This window comes from Pristiophorus japonicus, chromosome 5 (assembly GCF_044704955.1).
Source record: "Pristiophorus japonicus isolate sPriJap1 chromosome 5, sPriJap1.hap1, whole genome shotgun sequence".
NCBI lineage: Eukaryota > Metazoa > Chordata > Chondrichthyes > Pristiophoridae > Pristiophorus > Pristiophorus japonicus.
This window is the reverse complement of record NC_091981.1, coordinates 288138115-288163004: the sequence shown is the minus strand read 5'-3', so window position 1 is coordinate 288163004 and position 24890 is coordinate 288138115. Positions and strand designations below refer to the sequence as shown.

At 48.4% G+C, this 24890-nt stretch overlaps 1 protein-coding gene across 6 annotated transcripts in view; it reads left to right on the top strand.

Annotated features, from left to right (window-relative positions):
• vill (villin-like) overlaps positions 1–24890 on the top strand; it is a 213885-nt gene that overhangs the window by 65153 nt on the left and 123842 nt on the right. For 2 of the 6 annotated variants that reach the window (XM_070881779.1, XM_070881771.1), the window contains exons 1-2: positions 9461–9951; positions 16759–16818. The exons of 1 other annotated variant lie outside the window; for it this stretch is intronic. The gene's annotated coding sequence lies outside the window, so the exon portion shown is untranslated. Of the gene's footprint in view, positions 1–9460; positions 9952–16758; positions 16819–24890 lie in introns of those variants that run through there. 3 more of the 6 variants (XM_070881774.1, XM_070881773.1, XM_070881775.1) reach the window with 2 other exon arrangements.

The window sequence follows — 24890 nt, the reverse complement described above, 5'->3', positions numbered from 1 at the left end:
TCCTTGTGTGGGTTTGACATATTTCCCGTCGGCGCATTCCTTGCAATGCATTGCTACACCAAAAGCTTCTTAAGGCTACACCCGGGGAAGTCTGGTGGAGGGCGGGGTAACTTCTCAAGAGCACAGACTGAAGGCTATATAGAGCCGGATTTCCGGCTTTGCTGATTTTGGGGCGGTAATGGCGGCGGGAGTTTGTGCCCGGGAACAGTTTGCGCCTCAGTCAGTAATATTTGGCAGCTGAGCCCTGAGTGTGGGGCGGAACGCTGAGGGAGACGTTCCACACCTCTCTCAGGGCGCTAGGCCAGCTGAGCAAGCGAAAATCCCCAGCTAAACAGCCGGCCTGGGAGAGCTCTCAGAGAGGCCTGGGGAGAAAAGAGAAGACCTGAAAAAAAAAACCCCACTAAAAACATTCCCAATCCTTAGCCCACCCCACCACAACATAAATAGCAAAAAAGTAAAAAAAATAAAAACCAATCACACTTACCTGAGGTCGCCATTACTTACCTACTTTCACAGGCGGTCCCAACAGGGGGCGCTCTACGGAGCGGGAGTCAAAAATCGAGCCGGTGTCGCAACCAGAGACGTTCGTTGTACACCAGCTCGCCTCTTCTTCCGGGCGGTATTGATCCGCGCCCCGCCAAAACCGGCCCCGAAAACCCCAGCCGGTTTCAGGAAGCTGCCCAGCCCGGAGAAGCTCACTGTCTCCGGGGCGAGAACAGAGGCGGACAGGAGCGTAAATTCCAGCACATTACGTGTTCCTCAATGAATGTCCGAAGCGATCTGGATGGAAGCAACCCCTGTCTCTCTTCACTCGCTCAGGGCCTTTGTCAGAGGCGGGCCAGCACGGGCTGCAGGATGGGACCAGGCACGCGGGACTGTAGTTACGCGGAGTGACTGGAGAAGCTGAGGTTATTCTCCTTAGAGCGGAGAAAGTTAAAGCGAGATTCGATAGAGGGGTTCCAAATCATGAAGGGTTTTGATAGAGTAAATAAAGAGCTATCAGTAGAAGTGTCCATGAAGTTGTCGTTAACAACTGGTTCACTAAAGGCCTTTATAAAAAAAAAAAAATTGCATTTCCAAAGCGCGATTCATGACCTCAAGCGCTCTATAGCCAATGAAGTACTTTTGGAGTGTAGTCACTGTAGGAAACACGGCAGTCAATTTACGCACAGCAAGTTCCCAGCAAAGTGAAAATGACCAGATAATCTGTTTTAACCGGGAAGAGCATCGAAATAGTGCCGTGGGATCTTTTTCGTCCACCTGAGAGGGCAGACAGGACCTCGGTTTAATGTCACATCTGAATGATGGCACCTCTGACAATGCGGCACTCCCTCAGCACTGGAGTGTCAGCCTGGATAACGTTCTCAAGTCACTGGAGTGGGACTATGAATCTACAACCCTTTGACTCAGAGGCAAGAGTGCTGCCCATTGAGCCACAGCTGACACCGTGGGAAAGAAACCAGCTGTCCTTATCCGGTCCAGGGCCTATATGTGACTCCAGTCCCACACCCAACGTGGTTGACTCACAATTGCCCTCTGAAGTGACCTAGCAAGCCACTCAGTTGCATCCATTGTGTAATGTCTGTAAGCTTGTAATGTTTGTAGCTCCACGCTGTGGGTGTGGACGTATTGTGTACTGCAATTGCACAGTTAATAATAAACAGAACCAGGCAATTCTGGAGGCTTCCGACAGAGCTGCCTGCCATGTTGAGAAGCTGTGTGTGCTGTGCTCTGTGAAGATATCACATTTGGCGGCGAGATGGGATTTTTTTCGGATGATTTAAAGCTTAAATTTTGTTAGTGAAGGATTCAGCCAGCCGACAGAGAGACTTTGGAAGTTTCTGTCTTTGGAAAAAGTTACAACATCCGAGGTAAAATACAGCACACGGTGTGAACAGCTAGAGATTAAAATAGCAGGTGTAATCGGACATTTGGGGGAATATAGACACGACCGGGAACGTTTTAAAGCGTATGTGGATCGGCTAGAAATGTATTTCACTGCAAATAACATAATCGAAGTTCCAGACAATGCAGTCCAGAACCAGGCTGTGTTGGAACGTAAGAAAGCGATTTTCTTATCGGAGGCGGGTCCGACATTATACGAAACCCTTGTAAATCTGTTTGTGCCTCACGAGCCAAAGGACACAACGCTTAAAGATATTTTAATGAAGCTGGAGCAGCACTATAACCCCAAACCGTTAGAAATTGCTGAAAGCTATCGTTTCAGGATTCGGAATTAAAAGGCTGATGAAACTATCAGTGATTACATTGTTACATTAAAAAAGCTGTCAATGCACTGTAATTTTGGAAACTTTCAAAACCGAGCATGACGGGATCGTTTTGTTTGTGGGGTGAAAAATATGATGCGATCAGAAGGAAGTTATTGACGACGGATGACTTGACTTTTGAGATTGCTTGTCAGACAGCGAGGTCAATGGGCATGGCCGAACAATAATCCCGAGAATGAAATAATAATTACGGTCGTCAGTCAACCGAGGTAAATCACCTGCAGGTTCAAAGTAAAGGACGGGCATGGCCCAAAGTCTCAGAAACTGGAAATTCTACCAGAGCGTCGAAGTCATGTTATAGGTGCCTGGGACAACACATTGCTCAAAGTTGTCCAATGGTGAAGGCAGAGTGTTTCTTCTGCAGGAAGACTGGGAATCTTGCGAAGGCATGCCGACTGAAGGGTAAACCAGCTTTTACAGCTATGAGTCCAGTGTTCAAAGCTATGAGTAGAAATCCCAAGAGACTACAGAGCATAAGAACATAAGAACATAAGAATTAGGAACAGGAGTAGGCCATCTAGCCCCTCGAGCCTGCTCCGCCATTCAACAAGATCATGGCTGATCTGGTCGTGGACTCAGCTCCACTTACCCGCCCTCTCCCCGTAACCCTTAATTCCCTTATTGCTTAAAAATCTATCTATCTGTGACTTGAAAACATTCAATGAGCTAGCCTCAACTGCTTCCCTGGGCAGAGAATTCCACAGATTCATAACCCTCTGGGAGAAGAAATTCCTTCTCAACTCGGTTTTAAATTGGCTCCTCCGTATTTTGAGGCTGTGCCCCCTAGCTCTAGGCTCCCCCACCAATGGAAACAACCTCTCTGCCTCTATCTTGTCTATCCCTTTCATGATTTTAAATGTTTCTATAAGATCACCCCTCATCCTTCTGAACTCCAAGGAGTAAAGACCCAGTCTACTCAATCTATCATCATAAGGTAACCCCCTCATTTCTCGAATCAGCCTAGTGGATCGTCTCTGTACCACTTCCAAAGCCAGTATATCCTTCCTTAAGTAAGGCGACCAAAACTGCACGCAGTACTCCAGGTGCGGCCTCACCAATACCCTGTATAGTTGCAGCAGGACCTCCCTGCTTTTGTACTCCATCCCTCTCGCAATGAAGGCCAACATTCCATTCGCCTTCCTGATTACCTGCTGCACCTGCAAACTAATCTTTTGGGATTCATGCACAAGGACCCCCAGGTCCCTCTGCACCACAGCATGTTGTAATTTCTCCCCATTCAAATAATATTCCCTTTTACTGTTTTTTTTCCCAAGGTGGATGACCTCACACTTTCCGACATTGTATTCCATCTGCCAAACCTGAGCCCATTCGCTTAACCTATCTAAATCTCCTTGCAGCCTCTCTGAGTCCTCTACACAACCCGCTTTCCCACTAATCTTAGTGTCATCTGCAAATTTTGTTGCACTACACTCTGTCCCCTCCTCGAGGTCATCTATGTATATTGTAAACAGTTGTGGTCCCAATACTGATCCCTGTGGCACACCACTAACCACTGATTTCCAACCGGAAAAGGACCCATTTATCCCGACTCTCTGCTTTCTGTTCGCCAGCCAATTCTCTATCCATGCTAATACATTTCCTCTGACTCCGCGTACCTTTATCTTCTGCAGTAACCTTTTGTGTGGCACCTTATCGAATGCCTTTTGGAAATCTAAATACACCACATCCATCGGTACACCTCTATCCACCATGCTCGTTATATCCTCAAAGAATTCCAGTAAGTTAGTTAAACATGATTTCCCTTTCATGAATCCATGCTGCGTCTGCTTGATTGCACTATTCCTATTCAGATGTCCCGCTATTTCTTCCTTAATGATAGTTTCAAGCATTTTCCCCACTACAGATGTTAAACTAACCGGCCTATAGTTACCTGCCTTTTGCCTGCCCCCTTTTTTAAACAGAGGCGTTACATTAGCTGCTCTCCAATCCGCTGGTACCTCCCCAGAATCCAGAGAATTTTGGTAGATTATAACAAATGCATCTGCTATAACTTCCGCCATCTCTTTTAATACCCTGGGATGCATTTCATCAGGACCAGGGGACTTGTCTACCTTCATAGCATGGAAGAACAACAACAGGATGAGGAGATGTTAGAGGAGCACAAGGTTAATGGACAGCGATTCGGAAAGCATCGAAATCCACATAAATGTTGCGGGATTCAAGATACCAACGGAAATTGACACGGGTGCATCCGTGAGTGTAGTACCGGAGTCACTATATCGCGACAAATTGCGTGATTTTCAACTGGAGAAATCCAAGATAGAGCTGCGAGGCTACTCGGGAGAGAAAATTCCTGTAGTAGGTCGTATCATCGTACCGGTGAAATATAAAGATCAATTTCAGAACTTGCCTCTAATAGTAGTGAAAGGAGACAAACCTGCCTTACTAGGAAGAAATTGGTTGAGCTCACTGAAACAGGATTGGAGTAAGATTTTCTGTGAGGAAGCGAGATTTTCATCAACAGATGGTGTTCTGCGAAACGGGCAGTCCGATCCAAGGCTTCAAGGCGAGTGTCAGGGTACAGAAGGACGCTAGATCGGTTTACTACAAGCCATGTTCCGTACCATATGCACTCAAAGAGAAAGTTGAGCAAGAACTCAAAAGACTAGAGACTGAGAACATTATTTGTAAGATAGATCGATGTAATTGGGCTACATCCATTGTTGTTGTACCTAAGTCCGATGGTAAGGTAAGATTGTGTGGTGATTATAAAGTAACCGTAAACCAGGTTCTAGAGGGTAATGTCCCCAATACATTGCCGAATATAGAAGATTTGTTCACAACACTGACAGGTGGTCAGGTCTTCTCAAAACTGGATCTTACGAATGCCTACTTACAGCTTGAACTAGATGAGGAGTCCAAGTCATGTTTGACTATAAATACTCATCTAGGCCTATATCAATTTAATAGGCTACCGTTTGGAGTGTCTTCCGCCCCTGCCATATTCCAAGGGGTGATGAACCAGATTTTGCAAGGTATTGAAGGGGTAGTGTATTATTTGGATGACATACTAATTTCAGCACTAAATAGGCAAATTCATAATAACATATTGAATGAAGTCCTCAAACGGCGAGAGAAGCACAGAGTACGAGTGTCTGTTCGTAAGTGTGAGTTATTTAAAAACTCAGTGGAGTACTTAGGGTACAGAGTAGACAAAGGTGGTTTACATCCAACCATGGAAAAATTGGATGCAATTAGATGTGCACCCACTCCCAGGAATGTCACTGAACTTCATTCATTCTTGGGTCTTTTGAACTATTATGGGAAGTTCCTACTAAATTTGGCTACAGTATTACATCCACTGAATGAACTTTTGAAAAAACAGGTCCATTGGAAGTGGTCAAAAGAATGTGAAACACATTCAAGGAGTGTAAAAGCAAATTGGTAGAGAGCACCATGTTAGTTCACTATGACATATCTAAGGAGATTAAGTTAGCATGTGATGCCTCTCCGTGTGGAGTTGGGGCAGTAATCTCTCATGTATTAAGTAGTGGGGAGGAGAGAGCAATTGCTTTTGCTTCATGCACTCTCAGTGCCAGTGAGTAATTATGCGCAAATTGAAAGGGAAGCTTTGGCATTAATTTTTAGGGTCAAGAACTTTCACAAATACTTGTATGGTCGTAAGTTTACCATCGTTACGGACCATAAGCCCTTAACAGCAATCCTCCATCCAAAGTCCCCAGTTCCAACATTAGCTGCAGCCCGAATGCAGAGATGGGCTTTGATTTTTTCAGCATATACATATGATATTGAATACGGACGATCAGCTGATCACAGTAATACTGATGCAATGTCTAGATTGCCTTCCCCATCACAAGTTACAACCGATAGGGAAGAAGTGTTTTATTTTTCATACATTGATGAACTGCCAGTCACAGCTGAAGAGATTGGTAGAGCAACCAAACGTGACCCAGTTATGTCAAAGGTGTATGATTATATTGTAAATGGATGGCCAAACTAGGTAACATACAAAGATACACATCTATTCTTCATTCATAGGAATGAATTATCAGTCGATAAAGATTGTATCATGTGGGGTGTAGGAGTGGTTATACCAAATAAATTCAGGTCCAAATTATTAGGAGATCTCTATGATCAGCACCTGGGAATGTGTTTGACCAAGGGTTTTGCACGCAGTTATTTATGGTGGCCAGGTCTTGATAAAAATATAGAGCACATCGTGAGTCAGTGTACGACATGTCAATCGGTAAGCAAGCAACCACCATCAGTACCATTACAGCCATGGAAATGGCCTCCCAGGGTGTGGCAAAGGCTACATATTGATTTTGCTGAGTTAGAAGGACACCATTCGAAGTGGGTTGAGGTGTTTCCAATGTGGAAAATAACAACAAGTAAACATTGGACATTTTATGAAAATTATTTTCTTCATTTGGCCTCCCTGAAGAAATTGTTTCGGATAATGGACCACAATTTCGTTCAGAAGAATTTGCACAATTCACGAGCGCAAATGGTGTGAAACATACCAAGGTTCCACCATAACACCCTGCTTCGAATGGTGCAGCAGAGCGCACTGTACAAATTGTAAAATGTGCCCTCATAAAACAAATGTTAGCTCCTCCTTCCAGTAAGAAGGAGGAACTGACGGAAATCTTTATTAGTCGGGAAATTGTGTTGGAAAAATTGATGGGATTGAAGGCCGATAAATCCCCAGGGCCTGATGGACTGCATCCCAGAGTACTTAAGGAGGTGGCCTTGGAAATAGCGGATGCATTGACAGTCATTTTCCAACATTCCATAGACTCTGAATCAGTTCCTATGGAGTGGAGGGTAGCCAATGTAACCCCACTTTTTAAAAAAGGAGGGAGAGAGAAAACAGGGAATTATAGACCGGTCAGCCTGACATCGGTAGTGGGTAAAATGATGGAATCAATTATTAAGGATGTCATAGCAGCGCATTTGGAAAGAGATGACATGATAGGTCCAAGTCAGCATGGATTTGTGAAAGGGAAATCATGCTTGACAAATCTTCTGGAATTTTTTGAGGATGTTTCTAGTAGAGTGGACAAGGAAGAACCAGTTGATGTGGTGTATTTGGACTTTCAGAAGGCTTTCGACAAGGTCCCACACAAGAGATTAATGTGCAAAGTTAAAGCACATGGGATTGGGGATAGTGTGCTGACATGGATTGAGAACTGGTTGGCAGACAGGAAGCAAAGAGTAGGAGTAAATGGGTACTTTTCAGAATGGCAGGCAGTGACTAGTGGGGTACCGCAAGGTTCTGTGCTGGGGCCCAGCTGTTTACATTGTACATTAATGATTTAGATGAGGGGATTAAATGTAGTATCTCCAAATTTACGGATGACACTAAGTTGGGTGGCAGTGTGAGCTGCAAGGAGTTTGCTATGAGGCTGCAGAGTGACTTGGATGGGTTAGGTGAGTGGGCAAATGCATGGCAGATGAAGTATAATGTAGATAAATGTGAGGTTATCCACTTTGGTGGTAAAAACAGAGAGACAAAACTGAATAGTGACAGATTAGGAAAAGGGGAGGTGCAACGAGACCTGGGTGTCATGGTACATCAGTCATTGAAGGTTGGCATGCAGGTACAGCAGGCGGTTAAGAAAGCAAATGGCATGTTGGCCTTCATAGCGAGGGGATTTGAGTACAGGGGCAGGGAGGTGTTACTACAGTTGTACGGGGCCTTGGTGAGGCCACACCTGGAGTATTGTGTACAGTTTTGGTCTCCTAACTTGAGCAAGGACATTCTTATTATTGAGGGAGTGCAGCGAAGGTTCACCAGACTGATTCCTGGGATGACGGGACTGACATATCAAGAAAGACTGGATCAACTGGGCTTGTATTCACTGGAGTTCAGAAGAATGAGAGGGGACCTCAGAGAAACATTTAAAATTCTGATGGGTTTAGACAGGTTAGATACTGGAAGAATGTTCCCAATGTTGGGGAAGTCCAGAACCAGGGGTCATAGTCTAAGGATAAGGGGTAAGCCATTTAGGACCGAGATGAGGAGAAACTTCTTCACCCAGAGAGTGGTGAACCTGTGGAATTCTCTACCACAGGAAGTTGTTGAGGCCAATTCACTAAATATATTCAAAAAGGAGTTAGTTGTAGTCCTTACTACTAGGGGGATCAAGGGGTATGGCGAGAAAGCAGGAAGGGGGTACTGAAGTTGCATGTTCAGCCATGAACTCATTGAATAGCGGTGCAGGCTCGAAGGGCCGAATGGCCTACTCCTGCACCTATTTTCTATGTTTCTATGCAAATCCAAGGAAATGACAGTTGTCATTGGATCACAAATTGGCTAATTTTTTGATTACATATCGAAATACTCCTCATACAACTACTGGTAGAACACCAGCAGAGTTGTTTCTCAAACGACAGCCACGAACCAGATTCTCGTTGTTAAAGCCAAATTTGGCATAATCCGTAGAAGTGACACAATTAAGACAGAAAGAGAATCATGATAGAGGTAGAGTAAAAGAGAGCAGTGTGAAATTAAACCAGAAGGTGAGAGTGAAGAACCATCACCATAAATGGTTAAAGTGGTTACCAGGAAGAGTGGTGAAGATATGTGGTCCTCGCACATATTTGGTAAAGATGTTTGATAATGGACAGGTTAGGTTTGTTCATATTGATCATATTTTACCTACAGACATGGAAGGAGTTGAAGGTGGGAATGATTCAATTATTTCTGTCTCATCAGATAGTTTTGATACACCAGTAGCAAATCCTAAATCCAGTGTACTAGAAACAAATCCAGGAGAGAATCAGAATGAAAGTCTGAGTCCGAGTCAGGGAAAGAAACAGCCTGAAGTTAGAGTGAGCTCAAATGAAAATCAAGGAAATTCCGTGGAGGAAAACGTTCCTCAGGCTGAGCCTCGAATGAGTTTAGATTCGACACCAGGTTTGGAAGGTTCTGTTCGAGAGCGAAGGTATCCTCTTCGAAACAGAAAACAAGTGGTAAAGTTAAATTTGTAAATAAGTTTATATCCTGTGTATGTATAAACATGGAAGTTATGTATGATGTTTGTTATGATGGCTTTTTCATCAAGAAGGGAGAAGTGTAATGTCTGTAAGCTTGTAATGTTTGTAGCGCCACACTATGGATGTGGACGTATTGTGTACTGCAATTGTACAGTTAATAATAAACAGAAACAGACAATTCCGGAGGCTTCCGACAGAGCTGCCTGCCATGTTGAGAAGCTGTGTGTGCTGTGCTTGTGAAGATATCACACATGGCAACTAGGGGTGGGCAATATATATGCCACTAACGCCACACCCCTAAGACTGATGAGTGTCCATGTTTTTTCCATAAATTGAGAAACCAAGGTGAAGGGTCAAGGGCCACAGTTCAGAAAACCTGTGACTCCCAAGTTTGTCCTTCATAAGGCTGTAGATTACAAAAGGATGGAAAATCCGAGGGAGGCGAGGGATCTCCTGAGTTTCGAGGTCGCTCGGGAAGGAGTGAGTCTGGAATGACTCACCTCAGAAAGAATCCAGCTCAAGCCTGTGAGAGGGCTGCCTTCTCGGCTGGTGTACGTGACATCGAGAGACTGAAGGAATGGAGAGCAGGGGCAGGGTAATTATGTGTAGTGAGGAACTGAGCGGGCTTTGAGGTGACTAAAATGTGGAGAATCAAGTTTTTGCAAGAGTAATTGTGAAGGTATGTGTGTGCCAGGGCGTTTAAAACACCAGTAATTCTTTTGAGATGATGGGAGTTCTCGTTGCCATGGGTTACCATGTGTTAGTGCAGGCAGTTGAAATCCTGTTGGCTCTTGTTTATACCCTCGCCAATCAACCTTCATTGCCACATGGTAATAAACGTGTCGAGATTCGTTGGGATTTGTGTGTGTGTTTAAAAAAAAAACATGTGGAGCTTATTATTGACTTTTGGGTTTCAGTCCCACTCCAGAGACTTGAGCACATAAACCAGGCTGACACTCCCAGTGCAGCGCTGAGGGAGTGCTGCACTGTCGGAGGTGCCGTCTTTCGGATGAGACGCTAAACCAAGGCCCCGTCTGCTCTCTCAGGTGGAGTTAAAAGATCCCATGGCACTATTTCGATGTTCTCCCCGGTGTCCTGGCCAATATTTATCACTCAATCAACATCACTAAAACAGTTTATCAGGCCACTATCATATTGCTGTGTGTGGGAGCTTGCTGTGCGCAAATTGGCTGCCGCATTTCCTACATTACAACAGTGACTGCACTTCAAAAGTCCTTTGTCGGCTGTAAATCGCTTTGGGATGTCCTGAGGTGGTGATAGGTGCTATGGAAATGCAAGTTCCTTCTTTCTTTGAAGGATTGTCTCTGGGAATTAAAGATTAATCTCTTAGCACACTCCTGTGAACGACTCTGGGAGAAACATCATAGGGGAATTAAAACAACTTGTTCATTTTTTTCACATTATCTTTGAACTCTTTTGTTTCTAAGTTATAAAAAGTATTGGTGATAAGGAAAAAAAGACTGTTTACTGGGCAGGGGGTTTGGAGATGGGAGACCATGTGATGAAACCTTCAGGAATATGTCCGGCAACTCTAGTAGTTATAGGTAGCAGGAGTGAGCAGGCCTTGTTTTGAGATTGCGGGCTCCAGCATTTTTCTGTCCATTTCTCTCCCCTCCATGTCCTTTCCTGAAAACTCTTTGCTGGGTAGCGGTTCCATGGGCGTTGTCAGCACTGCGGTAACCCTGGCAACGGGCCTACATCACGCCCCAGCCCGGTAGCCAGGTCAACAGGTTTACATCACACCCCCAGCCCGGTAACCAGGTCAACAGGTTTACATCACACCCCCAACCCGGTAACCAGGTCAACGGGTTTACATTACACACCAGCCCGGTAACCATGTCAACGGGTCTACATCACACCCCAGCCCGGTAACCATGTCAACGGGCCTACATCACACACCAGCCCGGTAACCATGTCAACGGGCCTACATCACACACCAGCCCGGTAACCATGTCAACGGGCCTACATCTCACCCCAGCCCGGTAACCATGTCAGCGGGCCTACATCACACACCAGCCTGGTAACCATGTCAACGGGCCTACATCACACCCCAGCCCGGTAACCATGTCAATGGGCCTACATCACACATCAGCCCGGTAACCATGTCAACGGGCCTACATCACACCCCAGCCCGGTAACCATGTCAACGGGCCTACATCACACATCAGCCCGGTAACCATGTCAACAGGCCTACATCACACACCAGCCCGGTAACCATGTCACCGGGCCTGCATCACACATGAGCCTTCACCAGGCTAAACAATGGGGGAGGGGACGACCACGATCCAACACTGGCACTTGCAGCAGGGCTCACCAGAGAGGATGGTAGGGACTGGAGTAGGCAGGGTTGTCAACTCTGCTTGGACATATTGGTGGAGGTCTCATCACATGACCTCTCACCTAAAACCACCCCACTCCCCACTACACTTCCCCCATTGGTCGCCTGACATGTCCATCCTCGCGGTGATCCGCCTTCGAGCAGCCAATTGGAAAGCGAACAGCCTCTTCATTACCTGATGGGATGATTCTGGACTGTCTGTCAAACAGCCTATTTTTCCACATCTGCAATATTTTTATAACTGACAAACAGAAGTATTCTATCAAAAAATGAAAAAAAAACACCCAATTTCTACAGATGCCCCAATGACGGTTCTCCTTGGTGTTGCCCGCAGCTGTGTAGATTCACAGTAACTTACAGCACTGAAGGAGGCCAATCGGCCCGTCGTGCTTGTGCTGCCTCTTTGAGAGCAATCACGCTCAGTCCCATATCACCCGTAAGTTCCTCATCCTCAGGTCCCTGTCCAACTCCCTTTAATAATTATTGATGGAATCGGTTTCCACCCCATTCTCAGGTAGAGCGTCCCGGGAGATTAATCTGTAATTCCTGGGGACAGGTTTCATAAGAACATAAGAACTTAAGAAATCGGAGCAGGAGTAGGCCATTTGGCCCCTTGAGCCTGCTCCGCCTTTCAATAAGATCATGGCTGATCCGATCATGGACTCAGCTCCACTTCCCCGCCCGCTCCCCATAATCCTTTGTTCCCTTATCGCTCAAAAATCTGACTATCTCTGCCTTAAATATATTCAATGACCCAGCCTCCACAGCTCTCTGGGACAGAGAATTCCACAGATTTACAACCCTCAGAGGGAAGAAATTCCTCCTCATCTCCGTTTTAAATGAGCGGCCACTTATTCTGAAACTAAGCCCCCTAGGTCTAGATTCTCCCACGAGGGGTAACATCCTCTCTGCATCTACCATGTCGAGCCCCCTCAGTATCTTATATGTTTCAATAAGATCACCTCTCATTCTTCTAAACTCCAATGAGTATAGCCCCAACCTGCTCAACCTTTCTTTACAAGTCAACCCCTTCATCTCAGGAATCAACCTAGTGAACCTTCTCTGAACTGCCTCCAATGCAAATATATCCCTCCTTAAATAAGGAGACCAAAACCATACGCAGTACTCCAGGTGTGGCCTCACCAATACCCTGTACAGTTGTAGCAGTACTTCTCTGTTTTTATACTCTATCCCCCTTGCAGTAAAAGCCAACATTCCATTTGCCGTCCTGATTACTTGCTGTACCTGCATACTAACTTTTTATGTTTCATGCACAAGGACCCCCAGGTCCCTCTGTACTGTAGCATTTTGTAGTTCCTCTCCATTTAAATAATAATTTCCTTATTTATTTTTCCTGCCAAAGTGGATAACCTCGCACTTTCCCACATTATATTCCATCTGCCAAATTTTTGCCCATTCACTTAGCCTTTGTAGACTTTTGGTGTCCTCCTCACAACTTGCTTTCCCATCCATCTTTGTATCATCAGCAAACTTGGCTACATTACACTTGGTCCTTTCATCCAAATCATTAATATAGATTGTAAATAGTTGGGGTCCCAGCACTGATTCCTGCAGCACCCCACTAGTCACTGTTTGCCAACCAGAAAATGACCCATTTATTCCAACTCTCTGTTTTCTATTAGTTAGCCAATCCTCTATCCGCGCTAATATATTACCCCCAACCCCATGAGCTCTTATCTTGTGTAGTAACCTTTTATGTGGCACCTTATCGAACCACAGGAGGAGGCCATTCAGCCCCTCGAGCTTGCTCCGTCATTCAACGAGATCGTGGCTGGTCTATGACCTCACACTATCTATAAGTAGGCTCTGTTGCTAACAGGATGGCTAATATTGTGATTCGACTTGTCAACAATCTGCCAATTAAAAAATAATAAGCTAATTGGTGTCAGGCAGGAAACGCCAGAAATTATTGTGTTGTGGTTTTGTTACGGGCTGAATAATCCAGAGTACGCAGGTTCAAATCCCACGGTGCCAGTTTGAGAATTTCAATCCAATTTCAAAGAAAATGTAGCATTAAAAATGCCGGTCTCAGTAAAAGTGGCCACAAAGCTGTCGGATTGTCGTTAAATACCCAACTGGCTCACTGCTGCCCCTTCAGGGAAGGGAACCTGCTCTCCTTACCCCGTCTGGGCCTACACGTGACTCCATTCTCAGACCCACGTGGTTGGCTCTTCACTGCCCCTCACAAGTGGCCCAGCGAGCCGCCCGGTTGGTATCAAACTGCTGCCAGCGGTTCAAGACGGCGGCTCACCACCACCTTCGCACCACCGCTCTCTCTCTCTCGAGGGCAACTGGGGACGGGCAATAAATGGTGGCCTTGTCAGCGGCGCCCACATCCCGCGAATGAATAATAAAAAATAAATAAATAGATGAACAGGTGGAATCAGATTCCCAAAACAAAAAGATTGAAGGTGAGGACTCCAGAGAAAAACATGGAACGATACAGCTCCGAAGGAGGCCATTAGGCCTATCGTGTCTGTACTGGGTCTTGGAAAGAGCGAATCTAATTGGTCCCACACGCCCTGCCTTTTCTCCATAGCCCTGTAAATTTCAAGTACATGCACGGACAGCTGAAAATTGGGTCACCAGGGGTGGGGCAAAGAGGGGGAGGGGGGAAAGTGGGGGTGGGGGGGAGGGCGGTGGAATCCACAGGGGGCGGGAGTTAAAGGACCGGAGGTTGGGTTGTCGATATCTGCCAGATGTCGGTCCCTTTAGCTCTCTTATCCTGAAGGTATGGCCCACTTCCAACCTATTGAGGGTTCAAGCCCCACTCCAGAGACTTGAGCACATAAATCTAGGCTGACACTCCAGTGCAGTGCTGAGGGAGTGCTGCACTGTCGGAGGTGCCGTCTTTCGGATGAGACGTTAAACGGAGACCCTGTTTTCTGTCTCTGGTGGACGTAAAATATCCCTCGGCACTATGTCAAAGAGTTATCTCCAGTGTCCTGGCCAATATTTATCCCTCAATCAACATCACCAAAACAGATTATCTGGTCATTATCACATTGCTGTTTGTGGGATCTTGCTGTGCGCAAATTGGCTGCTGCGTTTCCCACATTACAACAGTGACTACATGGCGGGGGAAGTCCTATTGCTGCTCAGTCAACGCTGATGGAATTCCGGCTTTGTGGTGGCCCAGCTCGGTTTTGGTTGGACGGCGATGCCCCATGTAGTTGGATAGCCCACCACATTCCACTGTCCCGGATCAGGCGAGAAGAAAGGCCTCTTCGGTGAGGCACGGGAGGGCCCCCAGGGAAATCCGCCACCACCAATAACAACAACTTGCGTTTATATAGCACCTTGAATGTCGCGAAACCTCCCAACGCGCCTCACGGAGGCACGATAAAAACAAAATGGGCGTCGAGCCAAAGCAGGAGGCCTTCAGAGCGCGGAGCGGGATCGGTCAACGAAGAGGTTTTTACAAGAAGGCCTTAAAGAAGGAGAGAGAGCGGAGGCTAGGTGGAGGGGTTTGGGGAGGGCATTCCATAGCGGGGGGTGGGGGGGGGGGGGGCCGAGACGGCTGAAGGCATGGCTGTGTAGCGATGGGGGAGGCGTTGTAGGGCGTAGAGGAATGGGTGTGGGGTGTTGAGGAGGGGGTGTGGGGGGTAGAGGGGGTGTAAAGTTTTGAGGAAGGGGTGTGGGGTTTTGAGGAGGGGGTTGTAGGGTTTTGAGGAGGGGCTGTGGGGTTTTGAGGAGGGGGTTGTAGGGTTTTGAGGAGGTGGTTGTAGGGTTTTGAGGAGAGGGTGTGGGGTTTTGAGGAGGGGGTTGTAGGGTTTTGAGGAGGGGCTGTGGGGTTTTGAGGAGGTGGTTGTGGGGTTTTGAGGAGGGGGTGTGGGGTGTTGCGGAGAGGGTGTGGGGTGTTGAGGAGGGGGTGTGGGGTGTTGAGGAGGGGGTTGTAGGGTTTTGAGGAGGGGGTGTGGGGTGTTGAGGAGGTGGTTGTGGGGTTTTGAGGAGGGGGTGTGGGGTGTTGAGGAGAGGGTGTGGGGTGTTGAGGAGGGGGTGTGGAGTGTTGCGAGGGTGGTTGTAGGGTTTTGAGGAGGGGCTGTGGGGTTTTGAGGAGGGGTTGTAGGGTTTTGAGGAGGTGGTTGTAGGGTTTTGAGGAGGGGCTGTGGGGTTTTGAGGAGGGGTTGTAGGGTTTTGAGGAGGGGGTGTGGGGTTTTGAGGAGGGGGTTGTAGGGTTTTGAGGAGGGGCTGTGGGGTTTTGAGGAGGGGGTTGTAGGGTTTTGAGGAGGGGCTGTGGGGTTTTGAGGAGGTGGTTGTAGGGTTTTGAGGAGGGGGTGTGGGGTGTTGAGGAGGTGGTTGTGGGGTTTTGAGGAGGGGGTGTGGGGTGTTGAGGAGGGGCTGTGGGGTTTTGAGGAGGGGCTGTGGGGTTTTGAGGAGGGGGTTGTGGGGTTTTGAGGAGGGGGTGTGGAGTGTTGAGGAGGGGGTTGTAGGGTGTTGAGGAGGTGGTTGTGGGGTTTTGAGGAGGGGGTTGTAGGGTGTTGAGGAGGTGGTTGTGGGGTTTTGAGGAGGGGGTGTGAGGTGTTGAGGAGGTGGTTGTGGGGTTTTGAGGAATGGGTGTGGAGTGTTGAGGAGGGGGTTGTAGGGTGTTGAGGTGGTTGTGGGGTTTTGAGGAGGGGGTGTGGGGTGTTGAGGAGGTGGTTGTGGGGTTTTGAGGAGGGGGTGTGGGGTGTTGAGGAGGGGGTTGTAGGGTTTTGAGGAGGGGGTGTGGAGTGTTGAGGAGGGGGTGTGCGATTTTGAGGAGGGGGTGTGGGGTGTTGAGGAGGGGGTGTGGAGTGTTGCGGGGGTTGCAGAAACAGCGGGGGGAGTGGCGGCTGAGGCCACGAAGGAACTTAAACCAAATCGGGAGAGAAGGAAGTTGCTGGTGGAAAGCAATTGAATCCTGAATCATCGGCCTGACTGACAGAGCAGGTTAGACAGGCGTGGTCACAGCTGACTGTGGGGAGCCTTGCTGCAGGGAGCAGGCAGTTTCTCCCAGTACTGGGGCGAGCGAGGTGTGTGAGCAGCAGCAGCTAACCTCCAATCAAACCTCCGCGTGCGTGCGTGTGTGTGTGTCAGCCTGTGCTTGGCTTTTATTTTTTTATACATCTCTACTTGCACCTACAGACGTCGCCGGAAAGGATAACCTGCTCGCTCGCCTGGACCTGCGGCCGTTTCTGAAGCCAGGTAGGGGCGGTCATCCCCAGAGTTTCTGGAACGATTCTTTTCTCGTTGGGGAGGGAGAGGGAACTTTCTGGGTTATTTGATTTGTGGGAGGGGTCGGGGGTTGGGGAGTGGGGTGGCGGGGGGGGGGTTGTGAGCGGCGGGATATGTTGGCCAGGAGAGAGAGAGAGGGGGGTCACTTGAACTGTAAGCACCCAGTGACAGAGAGGGTTTAATCAGGTCGTGTTGCGGTATAGCTCCAGGGGTGGGGCAGAATGGGCCTGAAACATTGCTGAAATCTTCGCCGAGAGTAATGCATCAGTGCCATTTTGAGCTAGAGTGTCGGAACAGGTAGGAAAGTCAGTGTGGGCGGGTTAGCAATTCAAAACAAGAGGCGGCGCAAGATTAAAATCAGAGCTCGGACCTTCAGGAGTGAAAACAGCAAACATTTCATAGAATCATCGAATCATAGAAATTTACAGCACAGGAGGAGGTCATTCGGTCCATCGTGTCCACGCTGGCCGACCAAGAGCTATCCAGCCTAATCCCACGTTCCAGCTCTTGGTCCGTAGCCCTGCAGGTTACGGCACTTTAAGTGCACATCCAAGTACTGTTTAAATGTGGTGAGGGTTTCTGCCTCTACCACCCTTTCAGGCAGTGAGTTCCAGACCCTCCTGGCTGAGAAAATTTCTCCTCAAATCCCCTCTAAACCCTCTACCAATTACTTTAAATCCATGCCCCCTGGTTATTGTCCCCTTTGCTAAGGGGAAATAGGTCCTTCCTATCCACTCTATCCAGGCCCCTCATAATTTTATGCACCTCAATCAGGTCTCCCCCTCAGCCTCCTCTGGTCCAAAGAAAACAACCCCAGCCTATCCAATCTTTCCTCACAGCCAAAATTCTCCAGTCCAGGCAACATCCTCGCAAATCTCCTCTGTACCCTCTCCATTGTAAATCACGTCCTTTCTCTCGTCACTTAGAGGCTGGTGGAAATCTGGAACTTTTTCCCCCCAATAGGCTGTGGCTGCCTGAGGAGGGGGCAGTGGGGGCTTTCAAGACTAAGGTTGCTAGGTTTCTGATGGATAAAGGTATCAACAACAACAACAACGTGAATTTATGTAGCGCCTTTAACGTAGTGAAACGTCCCAAGGCGCTTCACAGGAGCATTATGAGACAACAATTTGACACCGAGCCGCATAAGTAGAAATTAACTTGTCACAGAGGAGCGTCTTGAAGGAGGAAAGTGAGGTAGAGAGGCGGAGAGGTTTAGGCAGGGAATTCCAGAGTTTGGGGCCCAGGCAACAGAAGGCACGGCCACCGATGGTTGAGCGCTTCTAATCAGGGATGCTCAGGAGGGCAGAATTAGAGGAGCGCAGACATCTCGGGGGGGTTGTGGGGCTGGAGGAGATGACAGAGATAGGGAGGGGCGAGGCCGTGGAGGGGTTTGAAAACAAGGCTGAGAATGCTGAAATCGAGGCGTTGTTTAACCGGAAGCCAATGTAGGTCAGCGAGCACAGGGGTGAGCGGGATATGGAGCAACGACGAATAAATTGGAGATGTGATGCGGAGCTGCCGTGATCTGAATGAATGGGGCAGCAGTCTCGAGGGGCTGAATGGCCTGTGCTACTCCTAATGTTCCCAGAGTGTGTGAGAGAGGGGATGCACTGGGCGTTCTGATTTGTTTCGTTTCAAGAAACAACCTGGGCCCTGAGTTTGCTCGGCGTTACGTGGGTAAACGGAGTCGGCAGCGGCAGAAAGTCAGGAAACTTCTGCCTCCTGTTTGTAGTTGCTCTGCACCTGAGGTGCCCCTCCTCCTTGCGCTCTTCCCCAGGTGTACTCTGCCTTCCCCCGTGGGCCATACCAGGGCGCGGGGGTGGAAGAAAGAAAAATGAAAGACTTGCATCTCTATAGCGCCTGTCACAACCTCGGGATTTCCCGAAACGCTTTACAGCCCATGAAGTCCGCTTTTTGGAGTGTAGTCACTGTTGTAACGTAGGGAAACGGGGCAGCTGTTTTGTGCACAGCAAGCTCCCACAAACAGCAATGAGGCAAATGATAAATAATCTGTTGGCGGGGACAACTCCCCTGCTACTCTTTCGGAATAGTGCCGTGGGATCTTTTACGCCCACTCGAGAGAGAGCAGTTTAACGTCTCACCTGTAAGACGGCACCTCCGGCAGTGCAGCACCTCCCACCTCCCTCCCTCAGCACTGCACTGGGAGTGTCAGCCTAGCTTTTAGGCTCAAGTTACTGGAGTGGGGGGGGGGGGGGGGTCGAGGCATTGGGTAGAGCGGTTGGTGAGAAACATTGGCGGGGAGTGGGCGGTTGCTTTGGGGTTTGCTGGGGTTAGTGGGGGGTTTGCTGGGGTTAGTGGGGGGGGTTTCTGGGGTTAGTGGGCGGATATGTTGGGGTTAGTTATGGGGTTCTGGGGTTAGTGGGGGGGTATGTTGGGGTTAGTGGTGGGGTTCTGGGGTTAGTGGGGGGTTTGCTTGGGATAGTGGGGGGGGGTTCTGGAGTTAGTGGGGGAGTTTCTGGGGTTAGTGGGGGGGTTTGCTGGGGTTAGTGGGGGGGTTTGCTGGGGTTAGTGGGGGAGTTCTGGAGTTAGTGGGGGGGTTCTGGAGTTAGTGGGGGGGTTTCTGGGGTTAGTGGGGGGATTCTGGAGTTAGTGGGGGGGTTTCTGGGGTTAGTGGGGGGGTTTGCTGGGGTTAGTGGGGGGGTTTCTGGGGTTAGTGGGGGGGTTTGCTGGGGTTAGTGGGGGGGTTTGCTGGGGTTAGTGGGGGGGTTTGCTGGGGTTAGTGGGGGGGTTCTGGAGTTAGTGGGGGGGTTTCTGGGGTTAGTGGGGGGGTTTCTGGGGTTAGTGGGGGGGTTTGCTGGGGTTAGTGGGGGGGGTTGCTGGGGTTAGTGGGGGGGTTTCTGGGGTTAGTGGGGGGGTTTCTGGGGTTAGTGGGGGGGTATGCTGAGGTTAGTGGGGGGGGTATGCTGGGGTTAGTGGGGGGGTATGCTGGGGTTAGTGGGGGGGTATGCTGGGGTTAGTGGTGGGGTTCTGGGGTTAGTGGGGGGGCGAGAGGGTTTGCTGGGGTTAGTGGGGGGGTATGCTGGGGTTAGTGGGGGGGGTATGCTGGGGTTAGTGGGGGGGGTATGCTGGGGTTAGTGGGGGGGTATGCTGGGGTTAGTGGTGGGGTTCTGGGGTTAGTGGGGGGGGCGAGAGGGTTTGCTGGGGTTAGTGGGGGGGGTTCTGGGGTTAGTGGGGGGGACGAGAGGGTTTGCTGGGGTTAGTGTGAGGTTTTCTGGGGTTAGTGGTGGGGGGTTTCTGGGGTTAGTGGGGGGGCGTTTCTGGGGTTAGTTGAGGGGGAGGCTTGAGGGAATTAGTGGGGGTGTTCAGGGGTTAGTTGGGGGGGGGTTTGCTGGGGTTAGTACCTATCAGCATCGGACTGTGCGCACAGCAAGCTCTCACACACAGCAGTGAGATAATGATCTGATAATCTTTATTTAATTTAAATTTAAAAAAAGTATTGAGTTGCCACGATCTGAACGTGCTGCCTGAAGGGGCGGTGGAAGCAGATTCAAGAGTAACTTTCAAAAGGGGATTGGATAAATATCGGTAAGGGAGAAATGTGTGGGGCTGTGGGGAAAGAGCAGGGTGAGCGGGACTAATTGGGCAGCTCCATCAAAGAACCGGCACAGACTCGATGGGCCGAATGGCCTCCCTCTGTGCTCTATCGTTCTATCATGTGACGCTCGGGTGCAGCATGTTGTGCCGGGCAAGATGACAAGACACAGGCCCCGGCACTTAAGCCCTGAGATCGGATACCGTGTCAATAAATCTGGGTGAGGCCGCTGTAATGTGAGTGGGTAACATTCTTCAGGGTTGCTGTTGTGTGCACCTGAAGGAGATTGGCGTGGTTTAGGGTGAGGAACTACTAGAGCAGGCTGAGATTCCTCAAACGAGAGGGCCAAGCAGCCCTGCAACGGTTGCCATGACAACACGGTGACCGCGGCGATGAGAACCCTTTGGCCGCCGTTGCCCGTGTCTCGTGGCTTCTCGCCGTGGCAACGCTGCTTAAAGATGGTCTCGTTTCCGTCTCACTTTTTAGACGAAAAGCCGAGCTGGGGCAATTTTGCGAGGCGGGGAGGGATGAGAGCGGAGGTCGGTGAGGGGTCGATACCGCGACCCGCGCTCCCATCATGCTGCGCTCCTGGCGGAAGCCCTCCCTTGCTGAAACGCCGCTGAGGTTACCTGTGTCAGCCGTGACTCAGTGGGTAGGACACTCGCCTCTGAGTCAGAAGGCTGTGGGTTCAAGACCCACTCCAGAGACTTGAGCACAAAAATCTAGGCTGACACTCCCAGTGCAGTGCTGAGGGAGTGCTGCCCTGTCGGAGGTGCCGTCTTTTGGATGAGACATTAAACTGAGGCCCTGTCTGCTCTCTCAAGTGGATGTAAAAGATCCCATGGCACTATTTTGAAGAAGAGCAGGGGAGTTATCCCCGGTGTCCTGGCCAATGTTTATCCCTCAATGAACATCACTAAAAAACAGATCATCTGGTCATTATCACATTGCTGTTTGTGGGAGCTTGCTGTGCGCAAATTGGCTGCCGCGTTTCCCACATTACAACACTCCAAAAGTACTTCATTGGCTGTAAAGTGCTTTGAGACGTCCGGCTGTCGTGAAAGGCGCCATATAAATGTAAGTCTTTCTGTCTTTTTTTTTCTCTTCCCTACTCTCCCGCTGCCATCTCCCGACGAAGCTCACTCACAGTGCTAGGAATTCCCCGCCGGGAAGGGGTTCTCCCGATCATCCGCCGTAAGTTCAGCGTAAGATTGGCGCTGACCTGGGAGACGGTGACTGTGCTCCACCGTGTCACCCAGCTCGCTCCCTCGAGCCACACCCCGCCTCTGATAGTGAACTCCCAGGCACACATTCCTTTACACTTGTGGAGAGGCTGCAGAAGCCGGGGTTGTTCGCCTCAGGGCAGAAGTGGTTAAGAGAAGGTTTAATAGAGGTGTTCACATCATGAGGGGTTTTGATAGTTACGGTACTAATGATAGGACACACAACTGTAAGATAGTGTTCGGGTACAGTAGTTCAGTGGTTATGTTACTGAAGGAGCAAGCCAGAGGTGGCGAGTTCATATCCCATTGTGGCAAGTTCCTTCGCGCTGACCTACATTGGCTTTCTCGATTTCAAAAATTCTCATCCTTATTTTCAAATCCCTCCATGGCCTCGCCCCTCCCTATCTCTGTAATCTCCTCCAGCCCCACAACCGCCCCCCCACCGAGATGTCTACACTCCTAATTCTGTCCCCCTGAGTATCCCTGATTTTAATCACTCAACCATTGGTGTCCGTGCCTTCTGTTGCTGGGCCCCAAGCTCTGGAACTCCCTGCCTAAACCTCTCCGCCTCTCCACCTCTCGTTCCTCCTTAAAGCCGCTCCTTAAAACCTACCTCTTTGACCAAGCTTTTGGTCACCTACGCTAATTTCTACCTATGCGGCTCGGTGTCACATTTTTATCACATAATACTCCTGTGAAGCACCTTGGGATGTTTCACTATGTTAAAGGCGCTATATAAATACAAGTTGTTGTTGTTGTTGTGTGTGTGTGAGAGGAGAGTGTCGACACTTCAAAAGTACTTCCATTGACTGTAAAGCATTTTGGGACATCCGGAGGTTGTAAAAGGCACTATATGAATGCAAGTCTTTCTTTCTTGCTGAACTCGGTTAGAGTTTTGGGGATCTGTCCAATTAACCCCTTCACTCTTGAGCTGTGAAAGATTCAACTTGATCAGTATTGGTGACAGTGTAAGCAAGACTTGATACTTTACAGTATCTGAGCAGTCGTTCACAAGGCACAACCAGGAGTTACATTACCCATGATGCCCATGGTAGAAGGTGACCATCTCCACGAGTCCACCCTCCCGTCAGCTCATGCCCCAGGCTCTTCCGTCTGTCGGTGTGACCCGTGTGGGTCCTCCGCCAGCCCGATCCTCTTTGGGTTAGCTGGTCTCCATTGGCCAATCATTGACTTACGCCCGATTCCCATCGTCCAATTACACGAATGCCACACACCTAATGATCCCACCTATCAGGCCAGGTCATCATCTCATGACCCCCTGACATCATCCAGGTCATCACTTCATGACCCCCTGACATCATCCAGGTCATCACCTCATGAGCCCCTGACATCATCCAGGTCATCACCTCATGAGCCCCTGACATCATCTGGGTCATCACCTCATGACCACCTGACATCATCTGCGTTTCACTCCTGGACCCTGATCGGCTGGTTACCATCACAACAGTAGTGCCTTGCTCAAATGAGACATGGCATCTGTAACGTATTTACTTCAAGGGTTCTTTGCTTAAGAACTTATAGCAACACATTGCTATTAAGAACTAGTTGGTTCATTAACAAAAGGTTTAACAATCACATGACACATTACAATTCATCCACCAGGCTCACAACTGCATACCTCATCGTGGATGACCTAGACTCAACTGACTGGGGTTTTATTGAGCTCTCCCGGTGTTCTGGCCAATATTTATCCATCAACCAACATAAAAAAAACAATTTATCTGTTCATTATCACATTGTGCTGGAGCTTGCTATGCGCAGATTGGCTGCCGAGTTTCCCATTTCAACAGTGACTACACTTCAAAAGAAAAAAGTACTTCAACTGGCTATAAAACACTTTGAGACGTCCGGTGATTATGAAAGGTGTTGCATAATAATATAATAATAACTTTTATTTAAATAGCACTTTTAATGTGGTAAAATGTTCCAAGATGCTTCACAGCAGCGTGCCAGACAAACAGATAAATTTGACACCGAGCCAGAAAAGAAGAAATTAAGGCAGATGATCAAAAGCTTGGTCAAAGAGGTAGGTTTTAAGGAGCGTCTTAAAGGAAAAAGAGAGGTAGAGAGGCGGCGAGGTTTAGGGGGGGAGTGCCAGAGTTTGGGGCCCAGGCAGCTGAAGGCTCGTCCACCGATGGTTGAGCGATTATAATGAGGGATGTTCAAGAGGCCAGATTTTGAGGAGCGCAGACATCTTGTGGGGTTGTGAGGCTGGAAAATATTAGAGATAGGGAGGGGCAAATCCATGAAGTGATTTGTAAACAGGATGAGAATTTTGAAATCTAGGCATTGTTTAACTGGGAGCCAGTGTAGGTCAGAAAGCACAGGGGTGATATATGATCTTGACTTGGTGTGGGTTAGGACACGGGCTGCTGAGTTTTGGATGATTCAAGTTTACGTCGTGTGGAATGTGGAAGGCCAGCCAGGAGTGAGTTGGTTGAATTTGTAATACAGATTGAGGGTGAGGAAGTAGTGTCTCAAACGAGCGTACTATGCTTAAACAAAGGGGACTACAGTGGGATGAGGGCAGAGTTGGCTAAAGTAGACTGGAAACAGACTAAATGGTGGTACAATTGAGGAACAGTGGAGGACTTTTAAGGAGCTCAACAAAAATATATTCCAGTGAAAGAGAAGGGATAACCAGCCGTGAATAACCAAGGAAATTAAGGAGAGTATCAAATTAAAAACCAATGCGTATAAGGTGGCCAAGGTTAGTGGGAAACTAGAAGATTGGGAAAATTTTAAACGACAGCAAAGAATGACTGAGAAAGCAATAAAGAAAGGAAAGATAGATTACGAAAGTAAACTTGCGCAAAACATAAAAACGGATAGTAAAAGCTTTTACAGATATATAAAATGGAAAAGAGTGACTAAAGTAAATGTTGGTCCCTTAGAAGATGAGAAGGGGGATTTAATAATGGGAAATGTGGAAATGGCTGAGACCTTAAACAATTATTTTGCTTCGGTCTTCACAGTGGAAGACACAGAAACCATGCCAGAAATTGCTGGTCACAGGAATGTGGGAAGGGAGGACCTTGAGACAATCACTATCACTAGGCGGGTAGTACTGTACAGGCTAATGAGACTCAAGGTAGACAAGTCCCCTGGTCCTGATGAAATGCATCCCAGGGTATTAAAAGAGATGGCGGAAGTTATAGCAGATGCATTCGTTATAATCTACCAAAATTCTCTGGACTCTGGGGAGGTACCAGCGGATTGGAAAGCAGCTAATGTAACGCCGCTGT